This window comes from Peromyscus eremicus, chromosome X (assembly GCF_949786415.1).
Source record: "Peromyscus eremicus chromosome X, PerEre_H2_v1, whole genome shotgun sequence".
NCBI lineage: Eukaryota > Metazoa > Chordata > Mammalia > Rodentia > Cricetidae > Peromyscus > Peromyscus eremicus.
Window position 1 is genome coordinate 123455283 of NC_081439.1, and position 13391 is coordinate 123468673.

General features: G+C 35.3%; 1 long non-coding RNA gene across 1 annotated transcript; it reads right to left on the reverse strand.

Moving 5' to 3' along the window:
- Positions 1-10224: 10224 nt before the first annotated feature.
- On the reverse strand, positions 10225-11143 carry LOC131899587 (uncharacterized). The gene is made up of 2 exons (XR_009376104.1): positions 10846-11143; positions 10225-10681 (listed from the first exon to the last, which is right to left on the reverse strand). It is a non-coding gene; the product is annotated as an uncharacterized LOC131899587 (long non-coding RNA).
- Between the last annotated feature and the right edge of the window lie 2248 nt (positions 11144-13391).

Genomic DNA, 13391 nt, shown 5'->3' on the forward strand with positions numbered 1-13391 from the left:
CAAACAGGACAGACAGGACATGAAACAAAGGACTACTGATTCTTGTCAAAACAAGTGTGGTTATGGCTTAATCAAAAGTCGTCTTCTGAGGCCAGGACAACATGGCACCATCCCTGAAGTGGCCTTCACAATCTGGGAAAGGTACAGTGTCCTTTTCTTCGAAGGCAGCTGAACAGGCAGTGGGTCAATGGCTTCTGATGTGCAATGGGAAGGTAGTTGAAACAGTTATTCTTGAAGAGTAATTAATCTCACGCCTCTCATTGGTAGACTGGTATTTAATAGAGGGATGTGGAGAAGAATGGGATGCTGAAATGAAGCCACATACACACATAGCCAAAAAGAATGGACAGCTGAATTCAAAAAACATCAACAATTTCCAGAATTTAAAATCCTGAATCATGACATGACACTAGTGGAATTCAGGTGTTTCTGGTACATGGACTGCTCTCACCCAATATGAGGTTGAACTGTTGACCTTGTGTACATCCTACATCACAAATGAGTCTGTCAGATACACTAAGCCTATAGGCTGAAGATGATGCCCCAACACTGCGGAGAAACCTCAGATGATTGTCCAGGCAGCTGGCTGTTTCTGTCAACTCACAAGTTTTTGGAAGTTGCTTTCATATACTTCCTGTTTTTATTTTTTTGTTAGCTAATATTATTTCCTTCTTGGGTCTCTGAGGGAGTTGAAGATTAGTTAGTTATAGGTGAAGATTAATTAAGATAGAAAGTGAATTAGATACAATAGAATAGATAATGGAATTATTTTCTCTGAATTTGTCAAATACAAATGAACTAGACATTGTTTAGGTATTTATTACTTGTATATATTATATATAGTTATTGTACTTTTGTATATAGTTTTTCTTATGTTAGTTATAAGCTTTTTCTTTTTTTACTTTTTATTAAAATAGAAAAGGGGAAATATGGTGATATTTTATTTGTATTAAAATGTTATTTGTATGTTAATAAGTAAAGTTGCCTGGAGGTCAGAGCTATTAGCAAGCCATAGGAAAGCAGGGCAGTGGTGGCATACACTTGTAATCCCAGCACTTGGTAGGCAGAGCTGGGTAAGTCTCTGTGTGTTCAGGGATACAGCCATTATTGGATACACATGCCTTTAATCTCAATACTAATTATGGAAAACCTGGAGGCCTATACAGACAGACCGTGATGAGGTGTTCATGTGGTTGTGTTTACAACCAATGAGAAGGCAGAACATTAACTCTATATAAAGACTTTAATACAGGGTTAGCTCTTGTTCGGAGAGGTAGAACCACTGAAGGAGGAAGGGTAAGGTTTTAGCTCTTAGCTCTGACCTCTTGGCTTTCTTCTTTGCATTGGTTCTGTGTTTCTTATTTAATAAGAAGATTGGTTACATCTACATGCCATATTGGTCTTTCAGGCCCTCTAGCACAAGGTACTGTTGAGATTGATAAATTATTGATAGGAAATGTGCTGGAGGCCTCAGAATTTTGTAAAAAACATCTTGTCAGTAGTAAAAGCTTAAAAAGGGATTTTTCTATAACCTGGCAACAAGAAAAGGAAATTATAAGGAATGTCCTCCTTGCTCCTTTTACAATCAGAATCTATTACGAGCAGGATGTAACCAAAAGGGTACTCAGAGGAATAAAATCTGGCAGAGGGACTTGTTTCACTTTGCAGAATTTGGAAAATTAAAGTATGTACACCACACTATTGATATGTATTCAGGATTTCAATGGGCAACTGCTTTGAGTTCTGAAAAAGTTGATTCTGTAATCATACATTTGCTAGACGTTATGGCCATCATGTGTATACCTGCAAAATTAAAACTAACAATGTTCCACCATATGTCTCTGGTAAAAAGAAACTGTTTTTTGCTTATTACACCTTATGGCATAATACGGGTATACCACATAATTCTACAGGCCAAGCAGTTATAGAAAGATTAAATAGAACTTTAAAGGATATGCTAAATAAACAGAAAGGGATAACAAAAACTCCTAGAAATAGATCACAAAATGCTTTATTAAATTTGAATTTTCTCAGTGCTAACAAGAAAGGAACAAAAGCTGCAGAGAGCCATTGGATAAGAGAAAAATCTGCAGAATTAAATCTGCCTATATTCTTTAAGGATGTGCTAATCTCAGAATGGAAACCAGGATATGTGTTACGTTGGGAACAAGGTTATGCTTTTGTTTCTACGGGAGAAGATAAGCTGTGGATACCATCAAAATTGATAAAGGTTCAATTTGAACAAGACAAGAACTATCACCTCTTATTTAGAAGAGGTGATAGTTCATCAACCAGCATGAACATCCAATTTAAACTAACTTATACCACTAACAAATGCTTTTCATTTAATCAGATATAACTTGCCAAAAGGGAACTTCCTCAAAGTTAGTCTTGGGGCAAGTTTTATGTTTTTGACTTTCAGGAGAATGAAGGCTAAGGAATATGTAGAACACTGGACAAATGATACATCTTACAGAAAAGAAAAAATCATCTAGGAAAAAATGTCCCAAGAAAATGAGTAAATTGTCCTATTGGTTTATCATCCGTAAAATTTCATAAGTCTTCCTACATGCTGTTTCTGCTCTTCTCTACAGACACTTAATATAAATGGTCTTTTTGTAGGCCCAGTTCAATTAAAAATTGAAGCTGGCTTTGAAGTTGGAGAGTGCTTCTCTCTCCTTCTTTAAACCCAAGTATATTGTTAAAAGGAAAGTGCAAAATCTTTGTACCATGCCAGAAGAAAGCCATCTTATCATATGAGACAAAAGAAAATGAAAAAAATTAAGGGACTAGTCTGTTGCTACTAATCTCAATTCTTTGATTCTATTTTGATTCTTTAAACTTTTCTTAAGATATGAATCTTATATCAAAATTTATAAGATATATATATTAAATTTGTTATGATATTAATGGTCATATAGAGTACTAACAAATTCTAGAAAAAAGGCTTCAGTTAGCTATCTATACATGTTTTTGTGTTCGAGTCTCTATTATTTTTCCGCAGAGAATCATGACCAGTCCTAACAGTGAACTTGAAGTCTCCAGAAAGATGATGGGGCCCCACAACAATGACTCCACGTGGACAATAATGATACCACTAAGCTGATAAACATCACCCAAAGATCAGCTTTGGACTACAAACTGCTCTGAACAATTTCAAGATGGCTAGCTGAGATGATCCAGCCTCACAGACTACTTGAACAAGGACTTGAGATAAGCCCTGAATTTGGCATTATGCAGGAACTGGATAACAAATGATACAGCTACCTTTCCTAGAATTTGACAATTAACCCAAATTTTTTTTTCTTTTCAGAATCATCCTAGGGATGCCTTTGCCCACAAACAGCAGAAAACAATTTTATGAACATGATGCCCACATTCCCAAATAGGTGGAGTGGGGAGGGTGGTTTTCGGTCTTTAAATGGGTTTGAGGTTTGGGATAATTTTCAAAGTTTAGGATGGTTGGTTATAAGTTGTTATTGTTAATGGTTAAGAAATGGGATAAACAAAGGAGATTAGATTTAAGGTTTTTGTTTGGAAAAAAGATATAGAAATGATAGAATAGAGGGTAGATTATTGAATCTATTCTGAAAAGAAAAGAGAATATACAGCTATAAATGAAAAGATAGATTATTGAATCTACTTTTAAAAGACAATTGCTAGTTTTAAATAATTTACATTGGATTGAATTTTTATATATTATATGCAAATTATATATATTGAGATTGATATTGTTAGAAAATGCTGTTACATTCTGTTGTGAAAAAATAACATGATCAAAAGCAATTAGGGAAAGAATGGTTTTATTTGACTTGAAAAGTTATCATCTACCATTTAGGGATTATCAGCTACCATTTAGGGAAGGGCCAGATCTCAAACAATAACTTGAAACAGAAACCAAGGAAGAGTGCTGTTTGCTGGATCACTCATAAGCTCACTATTACTTAGTTTTATTATATATCCCAGGACTACTTGCCCACAGAATGGTATTGCCCACAGTGGACTGAGCATTCTTACATTAAGTAACAATCAAAACAACCCCTTCCAAGGTTTGCCCATCATCCAACCTGATCTGAGAAATCCCTCAATTGACATTTCCTTCTCTATTGACTCTAGGTATGCAAAGTTGAAAATTAAAGCTAACAAGTACAGAGAATACTATTTTCCCCTGTCTTCCTTGTCTTCCAACTTTTATAATCTTTCTTCTGCCATTCTGTGTTGATCCTGAGACTTGAGAGGATTGGATATGACATGCCTGTCTCATTTATGGATAAACACTCCATAGAAATTTATTCTCTGCACTTTGATCATTAATGAGGTTCTATATCATTTGGGAGTACTGTCCAATGCAAAAATAAGTTTCTCTGCTGAGAGCTTAAAGCTGCATTTATCTATAGATATAGAGATAAGTATTTGGAAGGCAGCTAGACATTATGTCCATTTATCAAAATAATTATAAATGATTCACTTCTAGAGCCTATGGCTAGGGGGCTTATTACTTTTGCTCTTATGTTCCTTATGTATTTTGAAAATTAGTCTACTAATACTTATAAGTTTGAATTTTTTTTCTGTTCTACAGATTGCCTCTTTATTTTCATGACTATTCTTTTTGATGTGCACATAGCAATATTTAATTTAATGTTTTCTATGGTTTTACTGTTGTTATTGTTTTATTGTTTTTTTCTTATGTTTTTTATATCATTCTTAAGAGTTTCTTGTAAATTATAATGTCAAGAAGTTTTCCCCATGTTGTCTTCTGTCTTTGGAGTTTTGGATATTCCATGTAAATCTTTAATTTATTTTGAATTCATTTTTGTATAGTATGTCTAACTTCATTCTTTCACATGTAATAAACTAGTTTTTATAGCACTACTTATTGATGACAAAGTAAAATGATATTTATGAATTATACTGTCAAGGGAGGAAAGATTAGTAAGCTAATGGTAACACTAGGTTGGGTAGCCCTGGCAGGAGTATGCAGAATTCTAAAGATACTATTTGACCCCTGATTATGGATTTGTCAATTCCTGTTGAGAGATCTCATTTTCAGCATTTAAATTCTCTCTTGACCTTTGCTGAATGAGGTCTCTGAACTAGCAGTATGATGTTCTTCTATGTCGATGTACACTCTTAATATCTGTCTATGGTATCCTGTAAAATAATACTAAGAACATGGAGTTTTCATTGATTTATGATAAAGGAAGCCTCTGATTTAAACTCCATTTGCCTTTTACTTCCCAGTTGTCTATATTTTTTTGTTTATTCAGAAAAAAATTGAGAAGTTTGTAGAAGAGTTGTCCTTTCAACCTATGAGACATTGTTGCAGAAAATTTGTGATATGTAATATTTCACTGCTGATTTCCAACAAGTGTACTCCTTTGATGTGTTTCTAATTAGTTTCACATTTATTTAACTTTAATAGAGGTGAAATAAACAGGTCATAGTATGAATGTGTAGAGAGAATAAGAAGTTAATACTTGAGGCAATAGAGAAAAATTGGAACGTAGTTGTTAGACTGAACTTTGAAAGTACTTAGTTTCTTGACAATAGAATGCATAGATATGAGAGAAAATCAGGTAAGTCTTAGGTGGCATCACTATAGCAATTTGTTTTCCTAAACTACAGATTGCTTGAAAATAATTTTATTACCGTGAATAAAAGGGTAAGTTTGAGTTTTTAGGGGACCTAAAGGAAAACTTTTTAAAAGTCTGTACTCTATTTTGTAAAGGCTATAAAGCATATAGAAGCCTATAAAATAAGATGTAGGAGACACAAAGCATAATATACTTTACAAGAGAAATCACACTCATTTGATACTGATTTTATTTTGTTGTTCTATTAAATATTATGTCAATTCTTGATTTATTTTATTGTTTATTTTCATTTTATTTTCTAACCTCTAGTATGCTTGAATCTTTTTTAAACTCAAAATAAGTTTAATTTTTTGGAACATTTCAATGAATGTTAAAATATTTACATATATACCAGGGCTTTTGAAAGCAACAATCTCATCTCTCCACTTGAGAAAAATACAAAGCCTTTCTGTGAAACAGCAAACATTTCAGTAGATCATATAAGAAAGTATACAAGTCCAAGATTGGTAAATGATTATAATATACGCAGAATAAACATAACACCTCTGTCCACATCATGCAGGTAGCTGCTTTAGATAACTGATTTTCTGTAAAGAGGCATGAAAGTGCTCTCGCTTGCTTTGAAAGGACAGCTCATCCAGGGTGTTTTTCACTCTTATTGATTTTAAATTACATTCAGTGATTGACTTTGAATCACCAAGTTGGTTTCCCTGGAGTTAAAGTACCATAAATATTTAATCAGAGACTTGCAGTCTAGATAAAAGACACCAAACATATCAGACTTACAATCTGAACAGAACTTCTCTTTTGGTGCTGATGGATACAGAAAACATGGCTTAGTTGTTTCCAAAATATTTGCTGAAGACATGTGGACTTCCTGAAGCATTACATTATCTCCTCATCAGCAAAATCTACCAGATACACTGACCCTGAGCAGCTTTTTGGGGGAAGTTTTTGGTTATTTGACTAAAATGTCTGCTAGCACTTCAAAGACATTTAAAAAGGAATGTCAAACCTAAATTTAATATTCCATGCTCTGAAATGATTTACAAAAGTCTACCTCATAGATCAAATAAATATCTCACTTTTAAGACTTAAAAGGAGCCTAATCATATTATATGTTAAGCAGGCCATATGTAAAATATTGTTCAGTGTTCTTAACATAGATTCAATATACATGTCTTCTGTGATTTAACATTTTACTTTAACCACATTTTAAAAGCATGATGCTATATTGTATAAATGCATCTGGGTAGACAGTAGTAAATATTTAATTACTGTTTATATAGGAAAAATGCCACAATCATTACTGTTTTTGTATTTCTAAGTAGTAAACACTCCCAAATTCTGAACTCAGGCAATACATGTAACATAGAGAATTAAGAAAGAATGATAACTTCCAGCTCTTCCTAAATATTCTTAAAGAACTGTATGATAGCACTGGCTGCATTATTTCAAATGTGGTATATTTTACAAATAACTTTCAAACAATTGCAGATGTTTAGATAGACCAAAATGATAATGGTATGAAATAAGAAGATTTCTGTATATAGATGTAAGCTAATAAATAATATCTTATTTACTCTGAAGCTATTTTTCTAAGTAATATAAGGAATGCATAACTTTAAAATTTTTATTACAGAAAAAAATTACAAATACAGTATCAACATAACTACAAAAAACACTTGTAAACAAACACACACGTGAAGATAAAGACACATGTGTTTGGATTAGTCCTGGTTAGAGAAAAAATTAAAAGGGTTTTGTAGACAATAATAATAATAGGATTGTTAGTTATTTTATTTTTCTCTTCCAGAGTTCTTGTATTTTATAGCATTAGCAAGTTAAATTCAGATTTAAAAATAACTTCACTTTATTGTTGATTCTGCAAGTTTGCAGTTATTTTTAAAGTGTTCTAAACACAACACAACTCAAGACACAAACTGTGTAACTGTCCCAAAGATAACCTAGATGACAATCAGGGATTTAAAAGTAAGTATTCCATGGATCCAAAAATCTGAAAGAAAAATTTGGCATGTTAAGTAAACGTATACTCTATAAAAAGTATTCAAAATGAATCTGTAAAGATAAAAACAGAGCTGGGTAAAAATACACTGGATGTCATCAAAAGTTGATTAAACATTAAAGAGTAAAATACTAGTGAACAAATAAACAAAAAGAAAATATACAGAATGAAGCAAAATGAAAAAAATCAGAGAAATAAAATTCAAATCAGATAGCTGTCAGCAGATTATTTGGAATACATATAGAAAAAAAGGTGGAAAATAAAATTGTAACATAATAATAGCTGAGTTTTTTTCAAAGAACATTACATAACATAAATGACAAAAACATATTAATCACAGCCAAAGGAAACATCAAGAAAAATACTCTAAAGCAAAATATAATCAATGTGTTCAAAACCAGTAATACAAAAAATAAAATAAAATAAAACAAAAACCAAAAAAAAAACCTTTAAAATAGGCATTGCAAAGTCAGACTACATACAGTGGAATAGAAAATAGGAATACTAGCAGAAAAATTTAAAAGTCATACTAAGGTTGGTATGATAGTACATTACTGTAATCCCTAAAAACTGTAGGCTGAAGTCTGGAGTCATCCAACCTAGACTATATAGTATGCACCAGGATCAAACATGCCTACAAAACAAGATCATGCATTTACCAAAAAAAAAAGAAAGGAAGGAAGGAAGGAAGGAAGGAAGGAAAGAAGGAAGGAAGGAAAGAAGGAAGGAAGGAAGGAAGGAAGGAAGGAAGGAAGGAAGGAAGGAAGGGAGGAAGGGAGGGAGGAAGGAAGGAAGGGAGGAAGGGAGAGAGGGAGGAAGGAAGGAAGGGAGGGAGAGAGAGATAGAGAGAGAAAGAAAGAAAGAAAGAAAGAAAGAAAGAAAGAAAGAAAGAAAGAAAGAAAGAAAGAAAAAGAGAGAGAAGGAAAGAAAAAGAAGTCATACTGTTTACAAAGGTTTAGCAAATAAAAATATCAGCAGAAACACTGAAAGCAAAAAGAGAGTGCAACTGTGTCCTTAAGACACCAAAAGAATTTTGGCTTGCATTTCCATATTTACTAATGATGCTGGCCACGTTTTATGTACCTATTGTCTATTTTATGTTTTATGAAATATGTTCACATTAAATATTTTGCCCATTTTTTCATTAGAATTGTTTGTGCTTTACAGTTTTTTTTGATTTGTTGTGAAATTGGGGAGAGAGAGAGAGAGAGAGAGAGAGAGAGAGAGAGAGAGAGAGAGAGAGAGAGAGGGAGAGAGAGAGAGAGAGAGAGAATCTAGAGCATATATGTGTGAATGACATGAAAGTAGAAGGACTGTATTCGTCATTTTTTACATCACTTTAACAAAATACTTCACAGAAGCAACTTATGGGAAGAAAAGGTTTATTTGAACTCCTAGTTTGAGGGTCATCTCAATTCATATTGACAGGGAAGAAAGAATTAATGGCTATAGGATCATGTGACAAATATTCATCACATTGTATGGACCAGGAAGCAGAAAATTCAAGTTAGAAGCAGTGCCATGTAAAGCTCTCAAAGGCTTCCCTAAGTGACCCATTTTCACCAGCAAGGCTCTGTGAATCAGGGCATTAGCCTGTAGGGGACATTTTTGATTCAAGTCATAATAAGGACTTTATATTAGAAAGAGGAAGACTAGCCGGGCGGTGGTGGCGCACGCCTTTAATCCCAGCACTCAGGAGGCAGAGCCAGGTGGATCTCTGTGAGTTCAAGGCCAGCCTGGGCTACCAAGTGAGTCCCAGGAAAGGCGCAAAGCTACACAGAGAAACCCTGTCTCGAAAAACCAAAAAAAAAAAAAAAAAAAAAAAAAAAAAAAAAGGAAGACTAATGAGAGGAGAGGAGGGACCAAGAGAAGGTAATGGAAGGTGAGCAATGCATATGACACATGTATAAAGATATCATAATGGAACCTATTATTTTGCATATTCATTGGAAAGGGGATGTGATCCTTAAACTGAAACTTTTTTTAGAAATATAGGCCAACTAATGACCTCTTCAAGGAACACTTCCAACTTGTATTAATTCTTGTATTAATACTATTTCCAGACAATATTCACTTGTATCATCTTTACTAGAGTTGGTCCATTTTCACAGCTTCATCCTTGAAAGTCCACTACTGCATCTCAATTTTCATACAATTCAGTGGCTTCATCCACTTTGGATTTGTTCCTTCAAGATATTTTCAACTTTGAGAGGTGCTAGTAGTGACTTTTAGGGCCCTATTTTTTTGCCTTCTGAACACCTTCACCTGACACAATATGAACAAATACCAGTATTTTCTCTGCCTTGTCTAAGTAGGTGTCATAGTTATCCTGCAAACATCAATACTCTTCCATCTGCAATGCAGACCCTGATGTCATATCCAACTCTCCATATGTGCAGTTGCACCCCTTCGTTTCTTTCTGGCTTTGGAGGTAGACTGTCATAGAAGGAAATGTGTCTTTAGAAATTAGTCTCCACTCTCATCACTGTTTGCCTGAGGATGTGCCCCAGAAACCACCCATTTCCTTAGCACATTCCCTTCTCATACATCTGCCTTTCAATTCTGTCTCTCCCCACAATCACAGAATTCACAGAAGCAGAAATATTACCTTTCTATAACTTCATTTTATTTTCATCACCATCACCAGTATGCCCAATTGATATATGATTCAATCTTTTTATGTTAGGCCATTTTTTCAGGCCCCAGGAAATGTTACAAATGTTTGCAAGTTCTCTGATCTTTTCCTTATGTTGATCTTCATTTGAAGTGGTGAATTTATCAAGGGCTTTATCTATTCTGAGGATGGCTAAATAACGGTCTTATTTTTTTGTTTCTTACTTTGGTATCTTCTCTTATGTTGACTCTTTTTCTTAGACTGACACCGTCTTTTATTTCGTTTCCCTTCCTTCCTTTCTTTCCATTTCCTACTTAACATATGATAACAAACATAAATTGTTGGTCTTACTGATCTTTTACGCTTTTTTGGATGAACATTGTATGTTTGAAACTTTTTCTTTGTACCCCCTACGGATCGTTTTGTCTTCATTCTTGTCTTTGATACCTAGAAAGACAACAAGGGAAGCCCAGAAAGACATTAGTTTACAGAAAGAGGTTAAAGACTTGATTTGATTTCAGGCTTCATGAAAAGAGGTAATAATTCATACAAGAATAGAGCAGAGATCTGGAGATAAAGTTAATGGACAAGCTCAATTGTACTCATCCTACCTTAAAATGTAATCGGCATCTCAGTGGAATAAATGTCTTCCTTTTCTTCTTCCCTTTAGTCCTTGGAGTCAGTGTTACCTTAGCCCTGTTTTGCTTTAGTGATTTTCTAGTCACCTTAGTCATGATGAAACCAAGAACTGGTCTTTCCAGGAGCTCCTGACACACCTATATATTCATTCTCAGAACAATGAAAAACTAAATCCTTCAAGTGTATTAGTGAGCAAACTCTTCACTCTAGCCAATAGTGTCTTAGGGAAGTGTAGACATCACAAAGCACTACTTCTGACACCTCAGAAGAGTGGAGACTCCTTGGAGGGCCATTATGAGTTTTTGACATCACAAAGTACAGTCTCCCTGGGGAATCTTAAAGGTAAAGGAACTATTAGTGGGGAAAAGTGAGCTTTCTCTGACACTTCTACAGATCTTCCCAAACCAACATTCCAACACTCTTCATCTCTCCAGTTTCAAATCTATAGTTTACTAAGGAAGAGCAAAACCTTTTTTTTTACTTTTTTCCAAATCATCTCTAACTTTTTTTTTTACCATTACTTACTATTTTGTATGTCCTACTCTAAATCTGTATAAGTTAATATAGCTATATTTAAATCTGGATGGAGTAGTGACTCACTCAATATTTCTGATACTAGAATAACTGATATTTTAAACAATATTTTTGTTCTTTTACAATTTCATATATGTATACAATGTGTTTTAATCATAACTGATAGCCACTACATCCCTCCATCTTCCACTGGGCCCTTCCAGACAGTCTCCCTTACATTCATGTTCTCTTTTTGATTTAATGATCCACTGAGTCCAGTTAGTGCTGCCTTACTGAGCTGATTTTGAGCACATAACCAAAGATTCTGTGAATAAATGTACAACAGTCATGGCATGCACAGAGTACAACATTTCACAGGACTCCTCCTCATTCTTTGCTTCTTACATTTTTTTCTACCCTTTTCTCCTCAGTTTTTTTTTGAGCCTCTTCATTGGTTAATAGATTGGTACAGATGACCCATATATAGTTGAATATTCACAGTCACTATTTCTCATGACTGCAACTAGTTAATAAAGCTTTGCATTATCAACTATCCACTGCAACAAGACTCTGACAAAAGTTAAGAGCAACACACATCTTTGAGTATAAATACGAATATTTAGAAGGCAGTTTAAAAACACAACCATTTATCCAGAGGGCCAAGTCCAGTAACATGGGGGCTCCTCAGCTGTTGGTCCACAGTTCATATGTTTCCACTAGTTTGGCTAGTTGTCTCTATACTTTTTCCAGTCATGGTCTTGATATCACTTGCTCATAGAATCGCTCCTCTCTCATTGGTTGCACTCCTGGAACTCTGCCTGGGACCCGGCCTTGGATCTCTGCATCTGCTTCAGTCAGTCACTGAATGATGTTCTATGATGACAGAGTATTCAGCCATCTGATCAACAGAGTAGGTCAGTTCAGGCACTCTCTCAACCATTGCCAGTAGTCTATGGTGGAGTCATCTTTGTGGATTCCTGGGAACCTCCCCAGGACTCTGCTTCTCCCTACCCCCATGATGCCTTCATTTATCATGGTATCTCTTTCCTTGTTCTCCCATTCTGTTCCCATTCCAGCTTGAACCTCTCACTCCATTAGGCTCTCATTCCCCGGACTCTTGCCCTCCATTACCCCACCTCACCCCCAGTTTGTTCATGTAGAACTCCTGCACTTCTCCATTGCTGTGAGATCCTTGCTTCTTTCCTAGGGTCCTCCTTACTACCTAGCCTCCCTGGAGCTGTGGTTTGCAGTCTGCTTATCCTTTGCTTTACATCTAGTATCCACTTATGATTGAGTACATACTATATTTGTCCTTCTGAGTCTGGGTTACCTCACTTAGGATATTTAGGGTGCCCCCAGGCAGTGGGAATGGGACCCATCCCTAGTGCATGAGCTGGCTTTTTGGAGTCTAGTGCCTATGTTGAGACACTTTGCTCAGCCTTGGTGCAGGGAGTAGGGGCTTGGACCTGCCTCAACTGAGTGTACCAGGTGCTGCTGACTCCCCATGGGAGACCTTGCCTTGGAGGAGGTGGGATTGAGGGATGGGTTGAAGGGAGGGCTGGGAGTGGGAGGAGGGAGGACAGGGGAATCTGTGGTTGGTATGTAAAATGAATAGAAAATCTCTATAATAAAAAAATAAAATAAAACCCACAACTATTTAACAAAACAAAATTTGTAGATTCCTTACTAGGGCCTATCACCTCCTTACACATGGTGTTTTATCCAAATGTACAGTATCATACATTAAATCCCTCTTGTAGATAGGCTCTCATATCTAATTAGATAGCATTTGGTTAGCCCATATCCATCATAGCATTACTGCACCAGCAGCCACAACTTGCCCGGCAGGTTGGTCTTTTAACATGCAAGGTCCAGCATTGTATATGACCATTGATATCTTTTTACCTCAGCAGCCTGCAAAATACCTTCCTGTGCTATTATACCTTGCCAACAGATGGAGAGTTTCCTGGGTAAAACTTGATTTTTTTTCTATGTCCTACAGCTG